We start from the raw sequence: 24,690 nt of genomic DNA on the forward strand, positions 1-24,690 counted from the left end.
CAGAAGCTAGCCAGTACTGGGCTATCCCCAGGTGTTGCGAAGCCAGCTGTGATATCCACCCTCCGTGAAAGAGATCCTGCCTGCCCTGAGGCTTCTGCCCAGTGGGACCTGTCAGGAACATCTCCCCTAGGGGACAGCCAGGTGGAAGTCTAACCAGCTCACCTCTCTCTCCTTTCGATCCAGAAGAGCTGCAACTCTACCGAGAGCAAGTCTGATACTTCCACTGAAAATATCATTGCCGCTTGGGCTCGCGATATTGCTCTTTTGGTCCTTACCCACAGCTTATGACCTGGGTGATAATAGGGACATTTGTCAGTCTCATCTGACAGTTTAGTTCCCACATTCGCACCACAAACCTGCCCAGTGTTCAAAAAAAACTACTGCCATCTGATTAACTTCACATTCGCTCATACCAACACGAATGAATACGGTTCTGATGTACTTAAACTCCACCAATAAGGGCTGACTTTCCGCCTCACTTGAAAGCAGAAATCTGCTCTTTTCCAAGAAAGTACCATTGCTGCAAATTTTGTGGTGCTGATTCTCATCCCTACCACTTCACATTCACATCCAAATCTGCGTTGGCGGTTCTGGTTGGATGATGCCAAAAGAACAATATTATCTGCAAATGTCACTTGTAGGCCCCCCACACTGAGTTCCCATTCGACCACAGCAGTGCCTTAATCCACCATCATCACAGAAGGCAATGAAGATAAGATGCACCTGTGGCGAAGACCAATGACCAATTTAAAGGACCCCAACATGGTGTCAAGCATCTGTAGACATACTTCAAACTACGTTAAGCTGTGCATCTTATGTACAGTTACGTAGACGTACTGTATAAAACTGAATACAATTCCATAAAGGCAGAAAAAAACAAAGAAAATTACAGGGAAATTAACATTTCCCAAAATGCTTTAAGCAGGTGTATCTTATTTCATATAGTAGAAAAATTAAACCTTAATATTTATAGTTAAACTTAAATAACATTTACAGCAAAGCTTAGTAATGGAAAAGGAAAAATAGCCAGCAAGCACCAAATGTTCTGGTATACGGATGTTGTTCACTTTTCCCGAGATTTCTTTCTTGGACATGTTACTCATTTTAAAAAGGCTACCCGTACAAAGCCGTAAAAGCCATATGCTATGCTACTCCACAAATAAAAAACAAGCGGAGAGCCAACACGCCTCCCCCGTGAGTCGGAGGCCCTGTGGTAGTTTGCGCTGCATGATGAATCTTCAGCTATCACTCAGAGTCCAGGGGCGGTTGGAATCCTTCCCACAATGCTTCCCGTCACCAACATCCCAGGCAACATGATCCAGCTTCAGGCTGCAGGAAAGCGCCAGCAGACATTTAAACTGTCGGTTTTATTTTCTTCTCAGTGTTACAGGAGGCCTTCAAGGTAACTGCATTGTGATCTAACAGTGGTTTATCTACACGGGGTCCAAATGACATGGATAGGTCTTGAAGATTCTACTGGGCTTGAAAGGGGCATTTTTCAAATGTTCTTGTTTGATGGAGAGATACTATATAAATGTTACATTATTGCAACTAGAATGACAACGATCATTTCTTTTATACTTTTGATGCTTTTTGGTTCTTCAGCACTACTCTGTACTGTATATATATGTTATGAATAAGAGTTTAGTATATAAAGGACATGTCTATCATTAATACTGTAAAGGAGTTTATAAGCTAAAGTGTTCTTTTAAAGTGAATTATCTCTTAGAGGTCGATTCTCCCACCAGGTACTTAAATCAAAAAGGCGCTTAAGAAGTTACATGCTTTGAACTTCTGAGCATTCTCTCCTCATCATTGCATAACCGGAAAAGGAAGTTGCAGAGTAAAATTTGTTTATTAATCAATGCAATGAACTGCATAGTCCAACATGCTTAAGTGCTGCAGCACATTTTGCAATGTGGTATCCCTAATCAATTTCTAGCCAGTGTCACTAAAAACCCACACAACTACCCCATTAAGCATAAAATAAGTACCAGTTGAGTGAATGTCCTGGTTCTGATGAGGACTTCTGACCTAGTCTATGTACTATATATATGAAGTGTATGTATGTGCACAAAAACACAGGATAAACTGCATCCCATATTAGTTAAAACAGAGCATTTTACAATCCACTGGGATTCTGGGTAGGCTTGCTGAGCTCAGCCGCAGAGCTGGATGCCCAGGACCCAAAGGGAGTCCCCTTTCAGCGTCTGATCGCCAGCGGCTAGTTGCTGTGTTGTGGCTCGACAACCTCTGCTGCACAACTCATGGCAGAGCAGGCAGTTGATAGAGCTCTTCTGGTCGCACTTCGAGTTCGGCCTGGAGTGGCTGACCCTAAGTGTGTGTAAACCCCAGACTTAAAAACAAACACCTGTCTTTTTTGTTTATGGGAGAATCGACCTCTTAGTCAGTATCCCTCTGACAGCTGCTCTGTGCCCCATGGTCCAAATAGCCAAATACATCATTTTAATCATAGATATAGCTGTAGATAGAAGCATAAGATAATTATATATTTACAACCAAGGCATTACGATTTTAAGCCATTGGATCTTGTTTTTTCTTTTTGGAGCTTAGCTAAGGTAAATTCTTCATTTTCAATTCTGAAACTTTCTATTCCTCTGAGTGACGGACTTTCTCAGAATTGAAGCAGAAGGTTTTTATTTCCTTGCAGACAAGCTGTTGAGAAGCTGTTGTAAATACATGTCTCTCCTCCTGTTAGATGCAATATAACCTCATGGTACTGCAGTAAATTTTAGAATTGTTTTTTCTTCCAGGACCTCGGCAATAATACCCATATTGTGTTGTCAGGTCTTCGTCTTATAGCCAAGCCCATCACTTCAAATCCAGGTAAGTTCATAATCGGTAATACAGCCACTGCTCTTGGTATTTCATCAGTTGCATCCTTAGTTTTAAAGGCTGCCACAGTATCCTGTTGAATCCTCCTGTCACGATCGGGTTGAAGGCGAATGGAAAAGCAGGGAAACGGAGCCAGGAAGTTGAAGAAACGGGGGTTTATTCGGGTAACAGGACCGGGGAAGCACGACAGCAAACATCGATGACAAATCTGGGGAATACTGACTCAGACGAGGACTAAATACAAAAGACAAGCTAAGGGTAATGAGCAACAGGTGAGAACAATCAGGCAGAAACAGGAGGTAACGAGGTGGGCGTGGCACACATTAGGATCGGACGGAGCTGGGACACAGAAAGGCGGGGTCCTGGTTGGGGTCGTCCTCGCTGAGGCAAGGGTGAAGGAGTCATGAGGGAGGTCCCCGAGGGGTCCCACTCAAGCTCCTCCTCAGAGTAGGAGAAAGGAGCGGGGGTCCGATTGTCCGGGACCTCCTCGGGGACTTGGGCCAGTGCTGGGAGGACAGGAGTCAGGGCCTCTAAAGAGGCTACATGCGGTGCAGCCGGCGCCGCGGGGATGGCCGCAGGCGGTGCAGCCAGAGCCGCGGGCGTGGCCGCAGGCTGTGCCACTGGAGAGGCAGTCAGGACGGGCGAGCACGGCAGGATGGGCGAGCCGGGCAGGACGGGCGAGCCGGGCTGGACGGGCAGGACAGAAGAGCCGGGCTGGACGGGCTGGACAGGAGAGCCGGGCTGGACGGGCAGGACAGGAGAGCCGGGCTGGACGGGCAGGACAGGAGAGGCGGCCTCAGGCAGGGCCGCAGGTGTGCGGCCAGCAAAACTGCCGCTCTCTCCCTCAGCAGCCGTAGGTTTACACCCACCTCTACTAGCTGCTGCTCCTCACCGGTGCGGAACCTCCTGTCCAGGAGTTCTCAACACCTGTCAATCAGCCGGTGGGCTACTGGATCCTCCTGGAGATCGAGCAGGTTCGTCCATCGGATGACCTCCTCTTCCATGGGGAGAACCTCCCCAGTAGCGCTGAGCTTGTTATGGAGATTTGTCATTCTGTCACGATCGGGTTGAAGGCGAACGGAAAAGCAGGGAAAAGGAGCCAGGAAGTTGAAGAAACGGGTTTTATTCGGGTAACAGGACCGGGGAAGCACGACAGCAAACATCAATGACAAATCTGGGGAATACTGACTCAGACGAGGACTAAATACAAGAGACAAGATAAGGGTAACGAGCAACAGGTGAGAACAATCAGGCAGAAACAGGAGGTAACGAGGTGGGCGTGGCACACATTAGGATCGGACGGAGCGGGGCGTGACACCTCCCAGGTAGCTCTTTAATTTTGTTTTTCATTCTCCTTCCCCTTCATGACAGATGTGTCAATGACATTTCTATGCAGCCAAAGTATCTGATTCCAATTTAAAGTGCAGTCAACCTATTGTGAAGTTGCTCTGCTTTTAGCAGCTGCCTTAGCATCCCTCCATAAACATGCTTGTTGCCTCACCGGTGACTAATGTTTGTGATGCTAATTTGCATTATTGTCAATTGTGAAGCTTTAATTGAGGCAGTAAAATAAGCAGCGTCATTCAAATGAATCTGCATTGACACATTAATATGACCTATTTTGTAATCCTGGCAATAAAAAAGCAGAAACCAGTTATTCCTAAATATTAATGATGCTCATTAAACAGTTACTATATATCCTTTTTGTTATTATTATTATTATTTACTTATTTCGCAAGGACCTTGTATAAGAGGGGTTACCAAACCCCTTGACATGTCTTTATGTTCCTCTATAATTGGTTTCAGATAATAATATATTTCATTCATACCACTAAGAATTTGTCAATGAATATTTTTCATTTAAATTCTTCTTGCCTTAAAATCTTGTTTGTGTCTGTGTTTGATTTTAAGTTTGTAGCATGTAATGTTTATGGTGCTCATAGGAGTTTTCAGTCCTGACTGAAAATGGTAAAAGAATGTCAATGTTTCATTCTTTCATTGTTCAAATGAATTCATTAAATTGTATTCAAAAGGCCTCAATTCCCATGAGCTACATACATGGGAAGCAAAAATCTATATAATAAATGTTTCAGAGTTGCACCATCTGTATCGGCAGTTGTCCTCAACAGATGAAAGGATTTCTAACAAAGTACCTCCAAGCAACTAAAATGCTGCTGGTAAAATTGTTTACCTGGAACTTAGCTTTAATTAGACGTAATCAGTAGCAAACAAAAGATCATTTCTATTCCAGCTTCTTGGCAATGAATACCACTGCTGCAATTCCTGGCAACTTCCTGTGACTCATTCTTGTTTGCCTACCATACCCATCTGCCAGTAGTTCCAAACAATGAGAAACATTTTTTTTCCACAGCTGTAAGAATATAATTTGTATTTTTATACAAAAACTAATTGTGTATTAAATATGGCGACAATATGTAGAATACATTTGAATAAGAAATACAATAAACTTTGTAAGTGACTTGCATGTGTAAAGTGAGAATATTTGTAAATGAATATATATGTGAGGCAGCACTAATCACTGCACCACCGTGTCGCCAATCACCGAAACGCTGCACTATTGTGATGTACCTTTTTGAATTATTATTGTTAAAGACTTCAATGTTTGTGATCAGAACGTCAAAGTAATGTTGCATTCTTTACACAGGATTATTGATGTCTACAGTGATAGCTAGGATAGCTAAGCTAAGGTTGAGTTAACGAAATTTAAAATACTTCGAAGTCTAAGATCTTCAAAGACATGAGATCAAACAGAAAGGTTTTGCATTAAAAACCCACAGGCAGAACCCTGGAGGACAAAAGTTGTGAAGTTCATTATGTTAATGATTTATATGTAAATATAAATATGTAAATAGTTGATTTAATAGTTAATAGCAGGGCCGTGCAGAGACTTTTAGAGGCACAGGTGGTTTGAGCAAGGGCTCCCCCTAGGTGCAATTAGGGTAATTGTTGGTGCTCAAAAATAGTCACTCGATAAAATTTGCCAACTACAGTGCGAGGGCACTTTCAATCATTCGTGCAGAAGGGGCAGCGAGAATTTTCTGAAATCCAAAATTGGGGTCATAAAATGTGTGGTAACAAGTACTGATAACCAAAACAAGGCATTCACCATGTAACAGCGTACTTTTTCTTTTGTTGTGCATGAAGCATTTGATTATCATTTTCTAGGAATTACCATTGCAATGTCCGTATCTTTTTTTTTTTTGGGGCGGGGGTGGGGGGAGTGTTTTTCTGTGCTTTAGCCACTGGCCCTCAAAATGTCCTTTCACTGCCTTCTTTAAACAATGCAGCTTATAAAGCTCCCTGTCAGTATTTGTTTGGTCAGTTGTGTGATGTCACAAAGAGGTCCGGGAATGCAGACGCTCCGGCACTCCGGCTATAGCGTGTCTGCATCTGCGGTGAGGTGTGATGTCACAAAGAGGTCCGGGAATGCAGACGCTCCGGCACTCCGGCTATAGCGTGTCTGCATCTGCGGTGAGGTGTGATGTCACAAAGAGGTCCGGGAATGCAGACGCTCCGGCACTCCGGCTATAGCGTGTCTGCATCTGCGGTGAGGTGTGATGTCACAAAGAGGTCCGGGAATGCAGACGCTCCGGCACTCCGGCTGAAGCGTGTCTGCATCTACGGTGAGGTGTGATGTCACAAAGAGGTCCGGGAATGCAGACGCTCCGGCACTCCGGCTATAGCGTGTCTGCATCTGCGGTGAGGTGTGATGTCACAAAGAGGTCCGGGAATGCAGACGCTCCGGCACTCCGGCTGTAGCGTGTCTGCATCTGCGGTGAGGTGTGATGTCACAAAGAGGTCCGGGAATGCAGACGCTCCGGCACTCCGGCTACAGCGTGTCTGCATCTGCGGTGAGGTGTGATGTCACAAAGAGGTCCGGGAATGCAGACGCTCCGGCACTCCGGCTACAGCGTGTCTGCATCTGCGGTGAGGTGTGATGTCACAAAGAGGTCCGGGAATGCAGACGCTCCGGCACTCCGGCTACAGCGTGTCTGCATCTGCGGTGAGGTGTGATGCCACAAAGAGGTCCGGGAATGCAGACGCTCCGGCACTCCGGCTACAGCGTGTCTGCATCTGCGGTGAGGTGTGATGTCACAAAGAGGTCCGGGAATGCAGACGCTCCGGCACTCCGGCTATAGCGTGTCTGCATCTGCGGTGAATGTGACGCTGCCCTTAAGAGGAGGTCTGCTTTGCACTGCCTAACAGTCTCTTCCATAGGTTGGGAGCCCTTAATTACTTTAAAGTGTATTTTATTTTTGGCTTACTCAGTTTGGCCTAAATAAATAAATATAAATGTAACATAATGTGTTATTCTGATGGGGTAAATCCAGTCACTTCTACCTAAACACATTGTTTAGGTTTTGAGCAAGAATGAAATAAATAAAGGCAAATCTATGTGGTCGATACTGTTTCAGCCATTGGGAACTTTTCCTTTTTTTCCCCAAGAATAAAAATTGAAACTATTTTATGATGGTTTCTAAGCTTACTAATATGCCCATAGTAACATTTCTTTTTCAATTCCATAACAATTCCCTGTCAGGCCTATACCTTGGTGTGAGTTTTATGAAACATAAGTCTGCTTTAATTGTAATTATCTGGAGCCACCTGACGACAGGCTTTACCCCCCCCCCTCCCCCCATTACTTATAAAATTTGGACATTATCAGATCCATGCTTTATTACTCAGAAACAGAGGAAGGAATCACGATTCTCACTCGACAGAAACATCATTTCCATGCCACCTGAGATCAGGCTCGTGCTGCATAATTCCTTTATTTGAGATCACAAGCTTGTCTTTTTTTTCTTTCAGTGGCTTCACCACTACTCACCTTCAAACATGGGGGGGTGGGGGTGGGATTAGCGACTGTATTTTGTAAATTAAAAATTTCAAAACCAGTTCAGCCAAATGACTATTTCAATATTAGTCTAAATACTAGAACTCGTGGCCATAAGTGGAAATTAGCGGGAGAACATTTTAAAACAAATTTGAGGAAGCACTTCTTTACACAGCGTGTAGTTAGAGTATGGAATAGTCTTCCTGCTAGTGTAGTGGAAGCTAAAACCATGGGTTCCTTTAAATCAGAGCTAGATAAGATTTTAACAACTCTGAGCTATTAGTTAAGTTCTCCCCAAACGAGCTTGATGGGCCGAATGGCCTCTCGTTTGTAAATCTCTTATGTTCTTATGTTCTTATGTTCTCTCATACTTGTAATATGCTGGAAATATGTTAGGTATGATAAAATAGGAGAGTTACACATTCATCCATTGAAAAGACAATTCTAATGAAAAAAAGAAGAAAAAACTATTTGCGGGTTTGAAAATTATTTACGAGATGATTATAGATATATTTGAAAAGCCCATGCTTTCATGTATACCTGGAATGAGGACATTTTCAATAAGCTGGGATCAGAGGCTGAAGGTGACCCCCAATATGGCACAGGATAGGTGACCCCCCAATATGGCACAGGATAGGTGACCCCAATGTGATGCCAATCCATCACAGAGAAAAGAAACATTCAGCAACATACAACAAAACATTTAGACATGGATTGACATAAATGGCTTCAAACAATGTAATTCCTGCTTTTTGGATATAGAGTAAGCATTATCCTTCTGACTTAAGAGAGTTGTTCCATTTTTTCCAAATGTACTTTCAACACGGTGGGCGTTGAGCATCTCGGCATGCTCGTGAGCCATTGTAAATAACCCCTGTGTGTAAGCATTATTAGTATATTGTCATATTTAATGTTCACCCTTAATAGTCTTGAATGTCTGATCTTGACGTGGCCCTGGTCATTGTGTACTGTATATGTGATCTTGACGTGGCCCTGGTCATTGTATACTGTATATGTGATCTTGACGTGGCCCTGGTCATTGTGTACTGTATATGTGATCTTGACGTGGCCCTGGTCATTGTGTACTGTATATGTGATCTTGACGTGGCCCTGGTCATTGTGTACTGTATATGTGATCTTGACGTGGCCCTGGTCATTGTATACTGTATATGTGATCTTGACGTGGCCCTGGTCATTGTGTACTGTATATGTGATCTTGACGTGGCCCTGGTCATTGTGTACTGTATATGTGATCTTGACGTGGCCCTGGTCATTGTGTACTGTATATGTGATCTTGACGTGGCCCTGGTCATTGTGTACTGTATATGTGATCTTGACGTGGCCCTGGTCATTGTGTACTGTATATGTGATCTTGACGTGGCCCTGGTCATTGTGTACTGTATATGTGATCTTGACGTGGCCCTGGTCATTGTGTACTGTATATGTGATCTTGTTGTCAGCTGTTGTGGTATTGTTGCTTTATTACCTATATGGACTTCATTAAAAGGGCAACTCCGTGTCAGTCCGTGGCTCCTCATGTTTGTTTGCTGCCATCGCGATGCTTTGGTCTTCCCCTGCGCCACAATATTGTTATTGGTTCCTTTGTTAACAGATGTGAGGCCTTTGTGTATTTTCATTCAAATTAACTGAGTCAAGAATATAATCCAGAAAGGAACAAAGGCTGTTCATTAAAAGATAGGATCATGGGAGTTATCTTTTAAAAGAGAATGTTACCTGTGTAATTAATTTCTTGTGATAATTTTAATATGTGTAAATAGACTTTATATACACCTATACCACACTGCATCTAATTTAAACAATGAAAATAACCCATAATTAGTGAAGTTTCAACTCTCTCGTTTCCTGCATCACCCAATGAATACCCTCATTAACTGTCTCCCTCTCTTGTCACTATTCATCATCAGATTAGGGTTTTTTTTCTTAAGAATCAAAACTACTTTGCAGTATTTAATCGTGCCCTAGAAATCTTGACTAAAATAAGATAAAATAATTATGTAAAATAAGCATCCAATTACAGACTCATTGCTGTCATATCTGTAGATAATGTGTGACGAAAGGAGGTCCAGGAGTCGAGGGTACAGGGAAATACCTTTTGAAAGCTGAAATTTATTTAGGGAATGTGGGAAAGTATATAAAGATTGACAATGATCACAGGCAATGTTTACAATACAGGAAGCACCTTTTGGCTGCGACAGCAGGGTTACTCACTATGGTCACCATACTGGAGTGAGACTTTCATTTCAAGATGAGTCTGCGCGCACATACACACGCATGTACATTTATGTAACAGTTTTATTACCTTGTAAATAGTCTGTAGGGTTTGAAAACTACCCCAATGCTTTTGATGCAGCTAATTTTAGATTTATAATGGAATTCCTTTTTTCCTGGTTAGAATGGGATCAAGTTAGAATCAGAACAGTGTCTTCATTCTGGCAGAAAAAACATTTATTTCAATAATCTGTTTGTAATAAAAATCATAACAATAAATCTCAAAGAATTCATAAAAGCAATAAATGCAGAAACGTTCAAATAACTATGGCCACTACTATGATTGAAAAATTTAAACCTTTAAAAGAAAAATGGACCCAGGAACTGCTACCTCTGCACAAGGGATAAGCTAAAAGAGGGACAGGCACAGAATTGCTGTAAGATTTCTTGTGTGAGCGTAAGAGTCTGAAAGCATGAGTGTCACTCCACATGTGTCAGAATTGTCAACCCTGCAAGGGCATGGATCAGACATGGGTCCTTCAACAAGCGACAGTTCATCAGGGAAGTCAGCCTCTATGCCAGGGTAGAAAATCTTATCCTCTAAGGGCCACTGCGTGTGCAGGTTTTTGGGATGACCTTTAGGTCAGCAGTTCAAACCCAGGTGTGAGGACTCATCGGCCAATCCGTCCTCTAATTAGGGAGGTGCAGCAAAAAACCACATACACAGCGGCCCTTTCTGAATAAGATGGCCCTCCCCTGCTCTACACCAGCTGCAAATGGGGGCAGAGAGAGGATACACAGCTAGCTCATCTATTCTCCACAATGTTGTTCCTATCATGGAATTTAAGCTGCACTATGGAAGACAGTCCAGTCCCCTATTAGGGGCAATTAGTAGCTACCAGTTATGTAAGGAATAATTGACGACGGGCCGTTGAATTATTAGAAAAATAATGCACGACGTGAAGTGGCCGTTACACCTCGGGTGTGCATTATTTTTCTAATAATTCAACGGTCCGGAGTCAATTATTCCGCTTATACTACGGTTGCCACACCTCAAGACATCGATCAGATGATATATTTCAAGGGATTCGTCCGGTTTTTCTACTTAAATCGCTATTGTGAGTAGGATTATTTCTTCCGCATCTCATCCAACGACTCTTTTGCTAGTTCCAAAACGTCATTTTAAAGCTGGCAACGGAGGCTTGAGCCGTTGATAGCAGACTAATGCAGTTAATAATGAAGTTATTAGAAAGAGAGCGAGAGACACAGAGAAAGAGAAACAGAGAGAGAGAGAGAGAGCTTGTATGAATTAGGCTACCTCTGTGTGTCCCTCAACAGTGTTCTGAAGCACCGTCTCTAAACTGTAAGTCTGCTTTAAGATGCAGCGCTGTTATTACCTCGCTAGTGAGAAATGTCATGTGTAGCCTTTAAGTTGCTACACTAGGCTAACTGATAAAATCGTCAGGGCAGCGCTGACAACACCTTTTTTGTGTGAGTGTGTAACCGTAGTGTGCGTGTGCAAGGACGTGTGTTTGCAGTAATGAGACAGAAAAGCTTGTGCATGTATATTTATTCATTTAATTGTATAGGTACTGTATGCTAATTTCCGTTATTACAGTTAACTATGCGAAGTGATATGGAACTGTAATGCGGTCAAGAGAGCTGCCTGGAACTACGTTCGCCGTGCGTTTCCCTGAAAATAATTGCACACCTCAGAACGTTCGTCAGCCAATCAGATTCAAGCATTCAACGGTCCCGTAGTATAAAAGAACATAAGAAATTTACAAACAAGAGGAGGCCATTCGGCCCATCAAGCTCGTTTGGGGAGAACTTAACTAATAGCTCAGAGTTGTTAAAATCTTATCTAGCTCTGATTTAAATGAACCCAGGGTTTTAGCTTCCGCTACACTAGCAGGAAGACTATTCCATACTCTAGCTACATGCTGTGTAAAGAAGTGCTTCCTCAAATTTGTTTGAAAATATTCTCCCGATATTTTCCACTGATGGCCACGAGTTCTAGTATTTATTTTATGCTGAATTAGCTTGTCTTACGGTAGGTTTCCGGGCCATCCTGGTAAAGTATTTCAAGTAAACAAGCATCATAATTGACACTTGACACTGTTTCACCCTAACCCAAAATCCCATTAACATCATTGTGTAACAAAAAAATATATAAACATTAGCGTACATCTCAATGGAAATTTAGAGAAAAAAGAGGATATTTCTCAGGATCATCCCCTACCCTGTCTCATTATCCTGCTTGGCCAGCAGGTGTCACTGGAAAGCCAATTCTTCACGTTTGAGTCCATAGTGTTTAGTGATTATGACCATCACCTGCCTCGTGCTGCTCCTAGTTCCTAATATTTAGCGAATTGTCAATGGTCTTCACCAGTTTCTAGCCTAGTCACCGGTGCATATTGGTGCCTGTAGCAGCAGTAGGTGATATTACTTCCGACCTCTGGCACCTGAATGAGAGCTAAGCCCACGGCATCCTGGCAAAATTACCACTGAAGATTTACTTACTCAGCTTGCTTCTCACTCTTTGGTTTTTCACTCACCGGCCACTCAAATGAGCAACAGGGCATTTTCAAGAGAGCTGCACGACAGCACGGACCACTGACATCCACTTGCATGGGAGAACACAGCGCATTCACCACGCAGACGAAGGGTCCTGTCTGGCCTGTCACGAGAAGGCAGAGTGAGTCACGATCATCTTTCATTGACGGCACGACTCATCACGTTCACGTCTGGGAGGGTGGTGGGCTCCTATGCGTCAAAAAGACCACGCCCAACGTGGGGCTCGAACCCACGACCCTGAGATTAAGAGTCTCATGCTCTACCGACTGAGCTAGCCGGGCCACGACACAACAAAAGACTGACCCCCGGACCGGCTACTTTCGGATCCGCCGCTTTTCTGAGAAGGGCCTTCTGACTCCAAACCCCATAAAGCACAGCTGTACCGTTGCCTTCGCTGTCTCTGTGGCGCAATTGGTTAGCGCGCTCGGCTGTTAACCGAGAGGTTGGTGGTTCAAGCCCACCCGGGGACGCGCTCTCCTTTTCCTCTCTGATTTGGAGCAGACGATCTCTCCATGAGTCTCCTTTTACTCTCGTAACAATAGCACAAGATGAGCTCGGATGATCTCGGAAGGAAATAAAGAAGTTCGCTTCCGGTGTACATGGCAGGAGAAACCCATGGTGGAAAGAGCCTCTGGCACAACTCAGATAGCTGCTCATGGTCCGAGACCGTCGCACCCTTTCACATTGCCAGCACTCACGTTAAACAACGGAGACCAGCAAGGAATGCCGTATCGACGGCAAGAAGCACAGCCTAGATGGCACGCGGTGGAAACAACTCAGGGGGCACCAGGATTTGAACCTAGGACCTCTTGATCTGCAGTCAAATGCTCTACCACTGAGCTATACCCCCACAGGCAAAGAAATGGAGATGAGGTGGAAGCACAAGCTACTTTGATACACGCTCTGCGGCTACTCTTTATGCAGCATCCAGCTCTTAGGCGAAAATAAGAAGTGGACTGACGGCCAAGCCAGGTCTGACCTGAAGGGGCACTTGTGAGTATTTCTGTATGACAGAGAGCAACACCGTGTCATGTGGGGTCCCTGGTGGTCTAGTGGTCAGGATTTGGCGCTCTCACCGCCACGGCCCGGGTTCGATTCCCGGTCAGGGAATTCCAGGGGTCTTCTTGGGTCCTTCTTTTTTTTGTGTGTTTTCCTGCACCTCCCATTGTGAGCCTTTTTGTTAGCTTCTGACCTCTGGGACCTGGACGAGGTCCTCGCAGCATTCCCAGTGTGGTTGTGCCCTCAGCTTGCTTCTCACTCTTTGGTTTTTCACTCACCGGCCACTCAAATGAGCAACAGGGCATTTTCAAGAGAGCTGCACGACAGCACGGACCACTGACATCCACTTGCATGGGAGAACACAGCGCATTCACCACGCAGACGAAGGGTCCTGTCTGGCCTGTCACGAGAAGGCAGAGTGAGTCACGATCATCTTTCATTGACGGCACGACTCATCACGTTCACGTCTGGGAGGGTGGTGGGCTTCTATGCGTCAAAAAGACCACGCCCAACGTGGGGCTCGAACCCACGACCCTGAGATTAAGAGTCTCATGCTCTACCGACTGAGCTAGCCGGGCCACGACACAACAAAAGACTGACCCCCGGACCAGCTACTTTCGGATCCGCCGCTTTTCTGAGAAGGGCCTTCTGACTCCAAACCCCATAAAGCACAGCTGTACCGTTGCCTTCGCTGTCTCTGTGGCGCAATTGGTTAGCGCGCTCGGCTGTTAACCGAGAGGTTGGTGGTTCAAGCCCACCCGGGGACGCGCTCTCCTTTTCCTCTCTGATTTGGAGCAGACGATCTCTCCATGAGTCTCCTTTTACTCTCGTAACAATAGCACAAGATGAGCTCGGATGATCTCGGAAGGAAATAACAAAGAAGTTTGCTTCCGGTGTACACGGCAGGAGAAACCCATGGTGGAAAGAGCCTCTGGCACAACTCAGATAGCTGCTCATGGTCCGAGACCGTCGCGCCCTTTCACATTGCCAGCACTCACGTTAAACAACGGAGACCAGCAAGGACCACAGCCTAGATGGCACGCGGTGGAAACAACTCAGGGGGCACCAGGATTTGAACCTAGGACCTCTTGATCTGCAGTCAAATGCTCTACCACTGAGCTATACCCCCACAGGCAAAGAAATGGAGATGAGGTGGAAGCACAAGCTACTTTGATACACGCTCTGCGGCTACTCTTTATGCAGCATCCAGCTCTTAGGCGAAAATAAGAAGTGGACTGACGGCCAAGCCAGGTCTGACCTGAAGGGGCACTTGTGAGTATTTCTGTATGACAGAGAGCAACACCATGTCATGTGGGGTCCCTGGTGGTCTAGTGGTCAGGATTTGGCGCTCTCACCGCCACGGCCCGGGTTCGATTCCCGGTCAGGGAATTCCAGGGGTCTTCTTGGGTCCTTCTTTTTTTTGTGTGTTTTCCTGCACCTCCCATTGTGAGCCTTTTTGTTAGCTTCTGACCTCTGGGACCTGGACGAGGTCCTCGCAGCATTCCCAGTGTGGTTGTGCCCTCAGCTTGCTTCTCACTCTTTGGTTTTTCACTCACCGGCCACTCAAATGAGCAACAGGGCATTTTCAAGAGAGCTGCACGACAGCACGGACCACTGACATCCACTTGCATGGGAGAACACAGCGCATTCACCACGCAGACGAAGGGTCCTGTCTGGCCTGTCACGAGAAGGCAGAGTGAGTCACGATCATCTTTCATTGACGGCACGACTCATCACGTTCACGTCTGGGAGGGTGGTGGGCTTCTATGCGTCAAAAAGACCACGCCCAACATGGGGCTCGAACCCACGACCCTGAGATTAAGAGTCTCATGCTCTACCGACTGAGCTAGCCGGGCCACGACACAACAAAAGACTGACCCCCGGACTGGCTACTTTCGGATCCGCCGCTTTTCTGAGAAGGGCCTTCTGACTCCAAACCCCATAAAGCACAGCTGTACCGTTGCCTTCACTGTCTCTGTGGCGCAATTGGTTAGCGCGCTCGGCTGTTAACCGAGAGGTTGGTGGTTCAAGCCCACCCGGGGACGCGCTCTCCTTTTCCTCTCTGATTTGGAGCAGACGATCTCTCCATGAGTCTCCTTTTACTCTCGTAACAATAGCACAAGATGAGCTCGGATGATCTCGGAAGGAAATAACAAAGAAGTTTGCTTCCGGTGTACACGGCAGGAGAAACCCATGGTGGAAAGAGCCTCTGGCACAACTCAGATAGCTGCTCATGGTCCGAGACCGTCGCGCCCTTTCACATTGCCAGCACTCACGTTAAACAACGGAGACCAGCAAGGAATGCCGTATCGACGGCAAGAAGCACAGCCTAGATGGCACGCGGTGGAAACAACTCAGGGGGCACCAGGATTTGAACCTAGGACCTCTTGATCTGCAGTCAAATGCTCTACCACTGAGCTATATCCCCACAGGCAAAAAAATGGAGATGAGGTGGAAGCACAAGCTACTTTGATACACGCTCTGCGGCTACTCTTTATGCAGCATCCAGCTCTTAGGCGAAAATAAGAAGTGGACTGACGTCCAAGCCAGGTCTGACCTGAAGGGGCACTTGTGAGTATTTCTGTATGACAGAGAGCAACACCATGTCATGTGGGGTCCCTGGTGGTCTAGTGGTCAGGATTTGGCGCTCTCACCGCCACGGCCTGGGTTCGATTCCCGGTCAGGGAATTCCAGGGGTCTTCTTGGGTCCTTCTTTTTTTTGTGTGTTTTCCTGCACCTCCCATTGTGAGCCTTTTTGTTAGCTTCTGACCTCTGGGACCTGGACGAGGTCCTCGCAGCATTCCCAGTGTGGTTGTGCCCTCAGCTTGCTTCTCACTCTTTGGTTTTTCACTCACCGGCCACTCAAATGAGCAACAGGGCATTTTCAAGAGAGCTGCACGACAGCACGGACCACTGACATCCACTTGCATGGGAGAACACAGCGCATTCACCACGCAGACGAAGGGTCCTGTCTGGCCTGTCACGAGAAGGCAGAGTGAGTCACGATCATCTTTCATTGACGGCACGACTCATCACGTTCACGTCTGGGAGGGTGGTGGGCTTCTATGCGTCAAAAAGACCACGCCCAACATGGGGCTCGAACCCACGACCCTGAGATTAAGAGTCTCATGCTCTACCGACTGAGCTAGCCGGGCCACGACACAACAAAAGACTGACCCCCGGACCGGCTACTTTCGGATCCGCCGCTTTTCTGAGAAGGGCCTTCTGACTCCAAACCCCATAAAGCACAGCTGTACCGTTGCCTTCGCTGTCTCTGTGGCGCAATTGGTTAGCGCGCTCGGCTGTTAACCGAGAGGTTGGTGGTTCAAGCCCACCTGGGGACGCGCTCTCCTATTCCTCTCTGATTTGGAGCAGACGATCTCTCCATGAGTCTCCTTTTACTCTCGTAACAATAGCACAAGATGAGCTCGGATGATCTCGGAAGGAAATAACAAAGAAGTTTGCTTCCGGTGTACACGGCAGGAGAAACCCATGGTGGAAAGAGCCTCTGGCACAACTCAGATAGCTGCTCATGGTCCGAGACCATCGCGCCCTTTCACATTGCCAGCACTCACGTTAAACAACGGAGACCAGCAAGGAATGCCGTATCGACGGCAAGAAGCACAGCCTAGATGGCACGCGGTGGAAACAACTCAGGGGGCACCAGGATTTGAACCTAGGACCTCTTGATCTGCAGTCAAATGCTCTACCACTGAGCTATACCGCCACAGGCAAAGAAATGTAGATGAGGTGGAAGCACAAGCTACTTTGATACACGCTCTGCGGCTACTCTTTATGCAGCATCCAGCTCTTAGGCGAAAATAAGAAGTGGACTGACGGCCAAGCCAGGTCTGACCTGAAGGGGCACTTGTGAGTATTTCTGTATGACAGAGAGCAACACCATGTCATGTGGGGTCCCTGGTGGTCTAGTGGTCAGGATTTGGCACTCTCACCGCCACTGCCCGGGTTCGATTCCCGGTCAGGGAATTCCAGGGGTCTTCTTGGGTCCTTCTTTTTTTTGTGTGTTTTCCTGCACCTCCCATTGTGAGCCTTTTTGTTAGCTTCTGACCTCTGGGACCTGGACGAGGTCCTCGCAGCATTCCCAGTGTGGTTGTGCCCTCAGCTTGCTTCTCACTCTTTGGTTTTTCACTCACCGGCCACTCAAATGAGCAACAGGGCATTTTCAAGAGAGCTGCACGACAGCACGGACCACTGACATCCACTTGCATGGGAGAACACAGCGCATTCACCACGCAGACGAAGGGTCCTGTCTGGCCTGTCACGAGAAGGCAGAGTGAGTCACGATCATCTTTCATTGACGGCACGACTCATCACGTTCACGTCTGGGAGGGTGGTGGGCTTCTATGCGTCAAAAAGACCACGCCCAACATGGGGCTCGAACCCACGACCCTGAGATTAAGAGTCTCATGCTCTACCGACTGAGCTAGCCGGGCCACGACACAACAAAAGACTGACCCCCGGACCGGCTACTTTCGGATCCGCCGCTTTTCTGAGAAGGGCCTTCTGACTCCAAACCCCATAAAGCACAGCTGTACCGTTGCCTTCGCTGTCTCTGTGGCGCAATTGGTTAGCGCGCTCGGCTGTTAACCGAGAGGTTGGTGGTTCAAGCCCACCTGGGGACGCGCTCTCCTATTCCTCTCTGATTTGGAGCAGACGATCTCTCCATGAGTCTCCTTTTACTCTCGTAACAATAGCACAAGATGAGCTCGGATGATCTCGGAAGGAAATAACAAAGAAGTTTGCTTCCGGTGTACACGGCAGGAGAAACCCATGGTGGAAAGAGCCTCTGGCACAACTCAGATAGCTGCTCATGGTCCGAGACCATCGCGCCCTTTCACATTGCCAGCACTCACGTTAAACAACGGAGACCAGCAAGGAATGCCGTATCGACGGCAAGAAGCACAGCCTAGATGGCACGCGGTGGAAACAACTCAGGGGGCACCAGGATTTGAACCTAGGACCTCTTGATCTGCAGTCAAATGCTCTACCACTGAGCTATACCGCCACAGGCAAAGAAATGTAGATGAGGTGGAAGCACAAGCTACTTTGATACACGCTCTGCGGCTACTCTTTATGCAGCATCCAGCTCTTAGGCGAAAATAAGAAGTGGACTGACGGCCAAGCCAGGTCTGACCTGAAGGGGCACTAGTGAGTATTTCTGTATGACAGAGAGCAACACCATGTCATGTGGGGTCCCTGGTGGTCTAGTGGTCAGGATTTGGCGCTCTCACCGCCACGGCCCGGGTTCGATTCCCGGTCAGGGAATTCCAGGGGTCTTCTTGGGTCCTTCTTTTTTTTGTGTGTTTTCCTGCACCTCCCATTGTGAGCCTTTTTGTTAGCTTCTGACCTCTGGGACCTGGACGAGGTCCTCGCAGCATTCCCAGTGTGGTTGTGCCCTCAGCTTGCTTCTCACTCTTTGGTTTTTCACTCACCGGCCACTCAAATGAGCAACAGGGCATTTTCAAGAGAGCTGCACGACAGCACGGACCACTGACATCCACTTGCATGGGAGAACACAGCGCATTCACCACGCAGACGAAGGGTCCTGTCTGGCCTGTCACGAGAAGGCAGAGTGAGTCACGATCATCTTTCATTGACGGCACGACTCATCACGTTCACGTCTGGGAGGGTGGTGGGCTTCTATGCGTCAAAAAGACCACGCCCAACGTGGGGCTCGAACCCACGACCCTGAGATTAAGAGTCTCATGCTCTACCGACTGAGCTAGCCGGGCCACGACACAACAAAAGACTGACCCCCGGACCGGCTACTTTCGGATCCGCCGCTTTTCTGAGAAGGGCCTTCTGACTCCAAACCCCATAAAGCACAGCTGTACCGTTGCCTTCGCTGTCTCTGTGGCGCAATTGGTTAGTGCGCTCGGCTGTTAACCGAGAGGTTGGTGGTTCAAGCCCACCCGGGGATGCGCTCTCCTTTTCCTCTCTGATTTGGAGCAGACGATCTCTCCATGAGTCTCCTTTTACTCTCGTAACAATAGCACAAGATGAGCTCGGATGATCTCGGAAGGAAATAACAAAGAAGTTTGCTTCCGGTGTACACGGCAGGAGAAACCCATGGTGGAAAGAGCCTCTGGCACAACTCAGATAGCTGCTCATGGTCCGAGACCGTCGCGCCCTTTCACATTGCCAGCACTCACGTTAAACAACGGAGACCAGCAAGGAATGCCGTATCGACGGCAAGAAGCACAGCCTAGATGGCACGCGGTGGAAACAACTCAGGGGGCACCAGGATTTGAACCTAGGACCTCTTGATCTGCAGTCAAATGCTCTACCACTGAGCTATACCCCCACAGGCAAAGAAATGGAGATGAGGTGGAAGCACAAGCTACTTTGATACACGCTCTGCGGCTACTCTTTATGCAGCATCCAGCTCTTAGGCGAAAATAAGAAGTGGACTGACGGCCAAGCCAGGTCTGACCTGAAGGGGCACTTGTGAGTATTTCTGTATGACAGAGAGCAACACCATGTCATGTTGGGTCCCTGGTGGTCTAGTGGTCAGGATTTGGTGCTCTCACCGCCACGGCCCGGGTTCGATTCCCGGTCAGGGAATTCCAGGGGTCTTCTTGGGTCCTTCTTTTTTTTGTGTGTTTTCCTGCACCTCCCATTGTGAGCCTTTTTGTTAGCTTCTGACCTCTGGGACCTGGACGAGGTCCTCGCAGCATTCCCAGTGTGGTTGTGCCCTCAGCTTGCTTCTCACTCTTTGGTTTTTCACTCACCGGCCACTCAAATGAGCAACAGGGCATTTTCAAGAGAGCTGCACGACAGCACGGACCACTGACATCCACTTGCATGGGAGAACACAGCGCATTCACCACGCAGACGAAGGGTCCTGTCTGGCCTGTCACGAGAAGGCAGAGTGAGTCACGAACATCTTTCAATGACGGCACGACTCATCACGTTCACGTCTGGGAGGGTGGTGGGCTTCTATGCGTCAAAAAGACCACGCCCAACGTGGGGCTCGAACCCACGACCCTGAGATTAAGAGTCTCATGCTCTACCGACTGAGCTAGCCGGGCCACGACACAACAAAAGACTGACCCCCGGACCGGCTACTTTCGGATCTGCCGCTTTTCTGAGAAGGGCCTTCTGACTCCAAACCCCATAAAGCACAGCTGTACCGTTGCCTTTGCTGTCTCTGTGGCGCAATTGGTTAGCGCGCTCGGCTGTTAACCGAGAGGTTGGTGGTTCAAGCCCACCCGGGGACGCGCTCTCCTATTCCTCTCTGATTTGGAGCAGACGATCTCTCCATGAGTCTCCTTTTACTCTCGTAACAATAGCACAAGATGAGCTCGGATGATCTCGGAAGGAAATAACAAAGAAGTTCGCTTCCGGTGTACATGGCAGGAGAAACCCATGGTGGAAAGAGCCTCTGGCACAACTCAGATAGCTGCTCATGGTCCGAGACCGTCGCACCCTTTCACATTGCCAGCACTCACGTTAAACAACGGAGACCAGCAAGGAATGCCGTATCGACGGCAAGAAGCACAGCCTAGATGGCACGCGGTGGAAACAACTCAGGGGGCACCAGGATTTGAACCTAGGACCTCTTGATCTGCAGTCAAATGCTCTACCACTGAGCTATACCCCCACAGGCAAAGAAATGGAGATGAGGTGGAAGCACAAGCTACTTTGATACACGCTCTGCGGCTACTCTTTATGCAGCATCCAGCTCTTAGGCGAAAATAAGAAGTGGACTGACGGCCAAGCCAGGTCTGACCGGAAGGGGCACTTGTGAGTATTTCTGTATGACAGAGAGCAACACCCTGTCATGTTGGGTCCCTGGTGGTCTAGTGGTCAGGATTTGGTGCTCTCACCGCCACGGCCCGGGTTCGATTCCCGGTCAGGGAATTCCAGGGGTCTTCTTGGGTCCTTCTTTTTTTTGTGTGTTTTCCTGCACCTCCCATTGTGAGCCTTTTTGTTAGCTTCTGACCTCTGGGACCTGGACGAGGTCCTCGCAGCATTCCCAGTGTGGTTGTGCCCTCAGCTTGCTTCTCACTCTTTGGTTTTTCACTCACCGGCCACTCAAATGAGCAACAGGGCATTTTCAAGAGAGCTGCACGACAGCACGGACCACTGACATCCACTTGCATGGGAGAACACAGCGCATTCACCACGCAGACGAAGGGTCCTGTCTGGCCTGTCACGAGAAGGCAGAGTGAGTCACGATCATCTTTCATTGACGGCACGACTCATCACGTTCACGTCTGGGAGGGTGGTGGGCTTCTATGCGTCAAAAAGACCACGCCCAACGTGGGGCTCGAACCCACGACCCTGAGATTAAGAGTCTCATGCTCTACCGACTGAGCTAGCCGGGCCACGACACAACAAAAGACTGACCCCCGGACCGGCTACTTTCGGATCCGCCGCTTTTCTGAGAAGGGCCTTCTGACTCCAAACCCCATAAAGCACAGCTGTACCGTTGCCTTTGCTGTCTCTGTGGCGCAATTGGTTAGCGCGCTCGGCTGTTAACCGAGAGGTTGGTGGTTCAAGCCCACCCGGGGACGCGCTCTCCTATTCCTCTCTGATTTGGAGCAGACGATCTCTCCATGAGTCTCCTTTTACTCTCGTAACAATAGCACAAGATGAGCTCGGATGATCTCGGAAGGAAATAACAAAGAAGTTCGCTTCCGGTGTACATGGCAGGAGAAACCCATGGTGGAAAGAGCCTCTGGCACAACTCAGATAGCTGCTCATGGTCCGAGACCGTCGCACCCTTTCACATTGCCAGCACTCACGTTAAACAACGGAGACCAGCAAGGAATGCCGTATCGACGGCAAGAAGCACAGCCTAGATGGCACGCGGTGGAAACAACTCAGGGGGCACCAGGATTTGAACCTAGGACCTCTTGATCTGCAGTCAAATGCTCTACCACTGAGCTATACCCCCACAGGCAAAGAAATGGAGATGAGGTGGAAGCACAAGCTACTTTGATACACGCTCTGCGGCTACTCTTTATGCAGCATCCAGCTCTTAGGCGAAAATAAGAAGTGGACTGACGGCCAAGCCAGGTCTGACCGGAAGGGGCACTTGTGAGTATTTCTGTATGACAGACAGCAACACCCTGTCATGTTGGGTCCCTGGTGGTCTAGTGGTCAGGATTTGGTGCTCTCACCGCCACGGCCCGGGTTCGATTCCCGGTCAGGGAATTCCAGGGGTCTTCTTGGGTCCTTCTTTTTTTTGTGTGTTTTCCTGCACCTCCCATTGTGAGCCTTTTTGTTAGCTTCTGACCTCTGGGACCTGGACGAGGTCCTCGCAGCATTCCCAGTGTGGTTGTGCCCTCAGCTTGCTTCTCACTCTTTGGTTTTTCACTCACCGGCCACTCAAATGAGCAACAGGGCATTTTCAAGAGAGCTGCACGACAGCACGGACCACTGACATCCACTTGCATGGGAGAACACAGCGCATTCACCACGCAGACGAAGGGTCCTGTCTGGCCTGTCACGAGAAGGCAGAGTGAGTCACGATCATCTTTCATTGACGGCACGACTCATCACGTTCACGTCTGGGAGGGTGGTGGGCTTCTATGCGTCAAAAAGACCACGCCCAACGTGGGGCTCGAACCCACGACCCTGAGATTAAGAGTCTCATGCTCTACCGACTGAGCTAGCCGGGCCACGACACAACAAAAGACTGACCCCCGGACCGGCTACTTTCGGATCCGCCGCTTTTCTGAGAAGGGCCTTCTGACTCCAAACCCCATAAAGCACAGCTGTACCACTGCCTTCGCTGTCTCTGTGGCGCAATTGGTTAGCGCGCTCGGCTGTTAACCGAGAGGTTGGTGGTTCAAGCCCACCCGGGGACGCGCTCTCCTTTTCCTCTCTGATTTGGAGCAGACGATCTCTCCATGAGTCTCCTTTTACTCTCGTAACAATAGCACAAGATGAGCTCGGATGATCTCGGAAGGAAATAAAGAAGTTCGCTTCCGGTGTACATGGCAGGAGAAACCCATGGTGGAAAGAGCCTCTGGCACAACTCAGATAGCTGCACATGGTCCGAGACCGTCGCACCCTTTCACATTGCCAGCACTCACGTTAAACAACGGAGACCAGCAAGGAATGCCGTATCGACGGCAAGAAGCACAGCCTAGATGGCACGCGGTGGAAACAACTCAGGGGGCACCAGGATTTGAACCTAGGACCTCTTGATCTGCAGTCAAATGCTCTACCACTGAGCTATACCCCCACAGGCAAAGAAATGGAGATGAGGTGGAAGCACAAGCTACTTTGATACACGCTCTGCGGCTACTCTTTATGCAGCATCCAGCTCTTAGGCGAAAATAAGAAGTGGACTGACGGCCAAGCCAGGTCTGACCTGAAGGGGCACTTGTGAGTATTTCTGTATGACAGAGAGCAACACCATGTCATGTTGGGTCCCTGGTGGTCTAGTGGTCAGGATTTGGCGCTCTCACCGCCACGGCCCGGGTTCGATTCCCGGTCAGGGAATTCCAGGGGTCTTCTTGGGTCCTTCTTTTTTTTGTGTGTTTTCCTGCACCTCCCATTGTGAGCCTTTTTGTTAGCTTCTGACCTCTGGGACCTGGACGAGGTCCTCGCAGCATTCCCAGTGTGGTTGTGCCCTCAGCTTGCTTCTCACTCTTTGGTTTTTCACTCACCGGCCACTCAAATGAGCAACAGGGCATTTTCAAGAGAGCTGCACGACAGCACGGACCACTGACATCCACTTGCATGGGAGAACACAGCGCATTCACCACGCAGACGAAGGGTCCTGTCTGGCCTGTCACGAGAAGGCAGAGTGAGTCACGATCATCTTTCATTGACGGCACGACTCATCACGTTCACGTCTGGGAGGGTGGTGGGCTTCTATGCGTCAAAAAGACCACGCCCAACGTGGGGCTCGAACCCACGACCCTGAGATTAAGAGTCTCATGCTCTACCGACTGAGCTAGCCGGGCCACGACACAACAAAAGACTGACCCCCGGACCGGCTACTTTCGGATCCGCCGCTTTTCTGAGAAGGGCCTTCTGACTCCAAACCCCATAAAGCACAGCTGTACCGTTGCCTTCGCTGTCTCTGTGGCGCAATTGGTTAGCGCGCTTGGCTGTTAACCGAGAGGTTGGTGGTTCAAGCCCACCCGGGGACGTGCTCTCCTATTCCTCTCTGATTTGGAGCAGACGATCTC

The 24,690-nt window shown here is 48.3% G+C and overlaps 38 non-coding genes across 38 annotated transcripts; 19 read left to right on the forward strand and 19 right to left on the reverse strand.

The window, feature by feature from the left end:
* Positions 1 to 12,725: 12,725 nt before the first annotated feature.
* trnak-cuu (transfer RNA lysine (anticodon CUU)) lies at positions 12,726 to 12,798 on the reverse strand. The gene has a single exon. It is a non-coding gene; the product is annotated as a tRNA-Lys (tRNA).
* Positions 12,799 to 12,913: 115 nt separating this feature from the next.
* Positions 12,914 to 12,987, forward strand: trnan-guu (transfer RNA asparagine (anticodon GUU)). The gene has a single exon. It is a non-coding gene; the product is annotated as a tRNA-Asn (tRNA).
* Positions 12,988 to 13,295: 308 nt separating this feature from the next.
* trnac-gca (transfer RNA cysteine (anticodon GCA)) lies at positions 13,296 to 13,367 on the reverse strand. Its single transcript has one exon. It is a non-coding gene; the product is annotated as a tRNA-Cys (tRNA).
* Positions 13,368 to 13,555: 188 nt separating this feature from the next.
* On the forward strand, positions 13,556 to 13,627 carry trnae-cuc (transfer RNA glutamic acid (anticodon CUC)). The gene has a single exon. It is a non-coding gene; the product is annotated as a tRNA-Glu (tRNA).
* A 394-nt stretch (positions 13,628 to 14,021) lies between these two features.
* On the reverse strand, positions 14,022 to 14,094 carry trnak-cuu (transfer RNA lysine (anticodon CUU)). The gene has a single exon. It is a non-coding gene; the product is annotated as a tRNA-Lys (tRNA).
* Positions 14,095 to 14,209: 115 nt separating this feature from the next.
* Positions 14,210 to 14,283, forward strand: trnan-guu (transfer RNA asparagine (anticodon GUU)). Its single transcript has one exon. It is a non-coding gene; the product is annotated as a tRNA-Asn (tRNA).
* Positions 14,284 to 14,573: 290 nt separating this feature from the next.
* Positions 14,574 to 14,645, reverse strand: trnac-gca (transfer RNA cysteine (anticodon GCA)). Its single transcript has one exon. It is a non-coding gene; the product is annotated as a tRNA-Cys (tRNA).
* Positions 14,646 to 14,833: 188 nt separating this feature from the next.
* On the forward strand, positions 14,834 to 14,905 carry trnae-cuc (transfer RNA glutamic acid (anticodon CUC)). The gene has a single exon. It is a non-coding gene; the product is annotated as a tRNA-Glu (tRNA).
* Positions 14,906 to 15,299: 394 nt separating this feature from the next.
* Positions 15,300 to 15,372, reverse strand: trnak-cuu (transfer RNA lysine (anticodon CUU)). Its single transcript has one exon. It is a non-coding gene; the product is annotated as a tRNA-Lys (tRNA).
* Positions 15,373 to 15,487: 115 nt separating this feature from the next.
* On the forward strand, positions 15,488 to 15,561 carry trnan-guu (transfer RNA asparagine (anticodon GUU)). Its single transcript has one exon. It is a non-coding gene; the product is annotated as a tRNA-Asn (tRNA).
* Positions 15,562 to 15,872: 311 nt separating this feature from the next.
* On the reverse strand, positions 15,873 to 15,944 carry trnac-gca (transfer RNA cysteine (anticodon GCA)). The gene has a single exon. It is a non-coding gene; the product is annotated as a tRNA-Cys (tRNA).
* A 188-nt stretch (positions 15,945 to 16,132) lies between these two features.
* Positions 16,133 to 16,204, forward strand: trnae-cuc (transfer RNA glutamic acid (anticodon CUC)). The gene has a single exon. It is a non-coding gene; the product is annotated as a tRNA-Glu (tRNA).
* A 394-nt stretch (positions 16,205 to 16,598) lies between these two features.
* trnak-cuu (transfer RNA lysine (anticodon CUU)) lies at positions 16,599 to 16,671 on the reverse strand. The gene has a single exon. It is a non-coding gene; the product is annotated as a tRNA-Lys (tRNA).
* A 115-nt stretch (positions 16,672 to 16,786) lies between these two features.
* Positions 16,787 to 16,860, forward strand: trnan-guu (transfer RNA asparagine (anticodon GUU)). The gene has a single exon. It is a non-coding gene; the product is annotated as a tRNA-Asn (tRNA).
* Positions 16,861 to 17,171: 311 nt separating this feature from the next.
* On the reverse strand, positions 17,172 to 17,243 carry trnac-gca (transfer RNA cysteine (anticodon GCA)). The gene has a single exon. It is a non-coding gene; the product is annotated as a tRNA-Cys (tRNA).
* Positions 17,244 to 17,431: 188 nt separating this feature from the next.
* On the forward strand, positions 17,432 to 17,503 carry trnae-cuc (transfer RNA glutamic acid (anticodon CUC)). The gene has a single exon. It is a non-coding gene; the product is annotated as a tRNA-Glu (tRNA).
* A 394-nt stretch (positions 17,504 to 17,897) lies between these two features.
* Positions 17,898 to 17,970, reverse strand: trnak-cuu (transfer RNA lysine (anticodon CUU)). Its single transcript has one exon. It is a non-coding gene; the product is annotated as a tRNA-Lys (tRNA).
* A 115-nt stretch (positions 17,971 to 18,085) lies between these two features.
* On the forward strand, positions 18,086 to 18,159 carry trnan-guu (transfer RNA asparagine (anticodon GUU)). The gene has a single exon. It is a non-coding gene; the product is annotated as a tRNA-Asn (tRNA).
* A 311-nt stretch (positions 18,160 to 18,470) lies between these two features.
* trnac-gca (transfer RNA cysteine (anticodon GCA)) lies at positions 18,471 to 18,542 on the reverse strand. Its single transcript has one exon. It is a non-coding gene; the product is annotated as a tRNA-Cys (tRNA).
* A 188-nt stretch (positions 18,543 to 18,730) lies between these two features.
* Positions 18,731 to 18,802, forward strand: trnae-cuc (transfer RNA glutamic acid (anticodon CUC)). Its single transcript has one exon. It is a non-coding gene; the product is annotated as a tRNA-Glu (tRNA).
* A 394-nt stretch (positions 18,803 to 19,196) lies between these two features.
* On the reverse strand, positions 19,197 to 19,269 carry trnak-cuu (transfer RNA lysine (anticodon CUU)). The gene has a single exon. It is a non-coding gene; the product is annotated as a tRNA-Lys (tRNA).
* A 115-nt stretch (positions 19,270 to 19,384) lies between these two features.
* trnan-guu (transfer RNA asparagine (anticodon GUU)) lies at positions 19,385 to 19,458 on the forward strand. Its single transcript has one exon. It is a non-coding gene; the product is annotated as a tRNA-Asn (tRNA).
* A 311-nt stretch (positions 19,459 to 19,769) lies between these two features.
* trnac-gca (transfer RNA cysteine (anticodon GCA)) lies at positions 19,770 to 19,841 on the reverse strand. The gene has a single exon. It is a non-coding gene; the product is annotated as a tRNA-Cys (tRNA).
* Positions 19,842 to 20,029: 188 nt separating this feature from the next.
* trnae-cuc (transfer RNA glutamic acid (anticodon CUC)) lies at positions 20,030 to 20,101 on the forward strand. Its single transcript has one exon. It is a non-coding gene; the product is annotated as a tRNA-Glu (tRNA).
* A 394-nt stretch (positions 20,102 to 20,495) lies between these two features.
* Positions 20,496 to 20,568, reverse strand: trnak-cuu (transfer RNA lysine (anticodon CUU)). The gene has a single exon. It is a non-coding gene; the product is annotated as a tRNA-Lys (tRNA).
* A 115-nt stretch (positions 20,569 to 20,683) lies between these two features.
* trnan-guu (transfer RNA asparagine (anticodon GUU)) lies at positions 20,684 to 20,757 on the forward strand. Its single transcript has one exon. It is a non-coding gene; the product is annotated as a tRNA-Asn (tRNA).
* Positions 20,758 to 21,068: 311 nt separating this feature from the next.
* On the reverse strand, positions 21,069 to 21,140 carry trnac-gca (transfer RNA cysteine (anticodon GCA)). Its single transcript has one exon. It is a non-coding gene; the product is annotated as a tRNA-Cys (tRNA).
* Positions 21,141 to 21,328: 188 nt separating this feature from the next.
* Positions 21,329 to 21,400, forward strand: trnae-cuc (transfer RNA glutamic acid (anticodon CUC)). Its single transcript has one exon. It is a non-coding gene; the product is annotated as a tRNA-Glu (tRNA).
* A 394-nt stretch (positions 21,401 to 21,794) lies between these two features.
* Positions 21,795 to 21,867, reverse strand: trnak-cuu (transfer RNA lysine (anticodon CUU)). The gene has a single exon. It is a non-coding gene; the product is annotated as a tRNA-Lys (tRNA).
* Positions 21,868 to 21,982: 115 nt separating this feature from the next.
* Positions 21,983 to 22,056, forward strand: trnan-guu (transfer RNA asparagine (anticodon GUU)). The gene has a single exon. It is a non-coding gene; the product is annotated as a tRNA-Asn (tRNA).
* Positions 22,057 to 22,367: 311 nt separating this feature from the next.
* trnac-gca (transfer RNA cysteine (anticodon GCA)) lies at positions 22,368 to 22,439 on the reverse strand. The gene has a single exon. It is a non-coding gene; the product is annotated as a tRNA-Cys (tRNA).
* A 188-nt stretch (positions 22,440 to 22,627) lies between these two features.
* On the forward strand, positions 22,628 to 22,699 carry trnae-cuc (transfer RNA glutamic acid (anticodon CUC)). Its single transcript has one exon. It is a non-coding gene; the product is annotated as a tRNA-Glu (tRNA).
* Positions 22,700 to 23,093: 394 nt separating this feature from the next.
* Positions 23,094 to 23,166, reverse strand: trnak-cuu (transfer RNA lysine (anticodon CUU)). The gene has a single exon. It is a non-coding gene; the product is annotated as a tRNA-Lys (tRNA).
* Positions 23,167 to 23,281: 115 nt separating this feature from the next.
* Positions 23,282 to 23,355, forward strand: trnan-guu (transfer RNA asparagine (anticodon GUU)). Its single transcript has one exon. It is a non-coding gene; the product is annotated as a tRNA-Asn (tRNA).
* A 308-nt stretch (positions 23,356 to 23,663) lies between these two features.
* On the reverse strand, positions 23,664 to 23,735 carry trnac-gca (transfer RNA cysteine (anticodon GCA)). The gene has a single exon. It is a non-coding gene; the product is annotated as a tRNA-Cys (tRNA).
* Positions 23,736 to 23,923: 188 nt separating this feature from the next.
* On the forward strand, positions 23,924 to 23,995 carry trnae-cuc (transfer RNA glutamic acid (anticodon CUC)). Its single transcript has one exon. It is a non-coding gene; the product is annotated as a tRNA-Glu (tRNA).
* A 394-nt stretch (positions 23,996 to 24,389) lies between these two features.
* trnak-cuu (transfer RNA lysine (anticodon CUU)) lies at positions 24,390 to 24,462 on the reverse strand. Its single transcript has one exon. It is a non-coding gene; the product is annotated as a tRNA-Lys (tRNA).
* A 115-nt stretch (positions 24,463 to 24,577) lies between these two features.
* Positions 24,578 to 24,651, forward strand: trnan-guu (transfer RNA asparagine (anticodon GUU)). The gene has a single exon. It is a non-coding gene; the product is annotated as a tRNA-Asn (tRNA).
* Positions 24,652 to 24,690: the final 39 nt, after the last annotated feature.

Source organism: Paramormyrops kingsleyae, chromosome 18 (assembly GCF_048594095.1).
Source record: "Paramormyrops kingsleyae isolate MSU_618 chromosome 18, PKINGS_0.4, whole genome shotgun sequence".
NCBI lineage: Eukaryota > Metazoa > Chordata > Actinopteri > Osteoglossiformes > Mormyridae > Paramormyrops > Paramormyrops kingsleyae.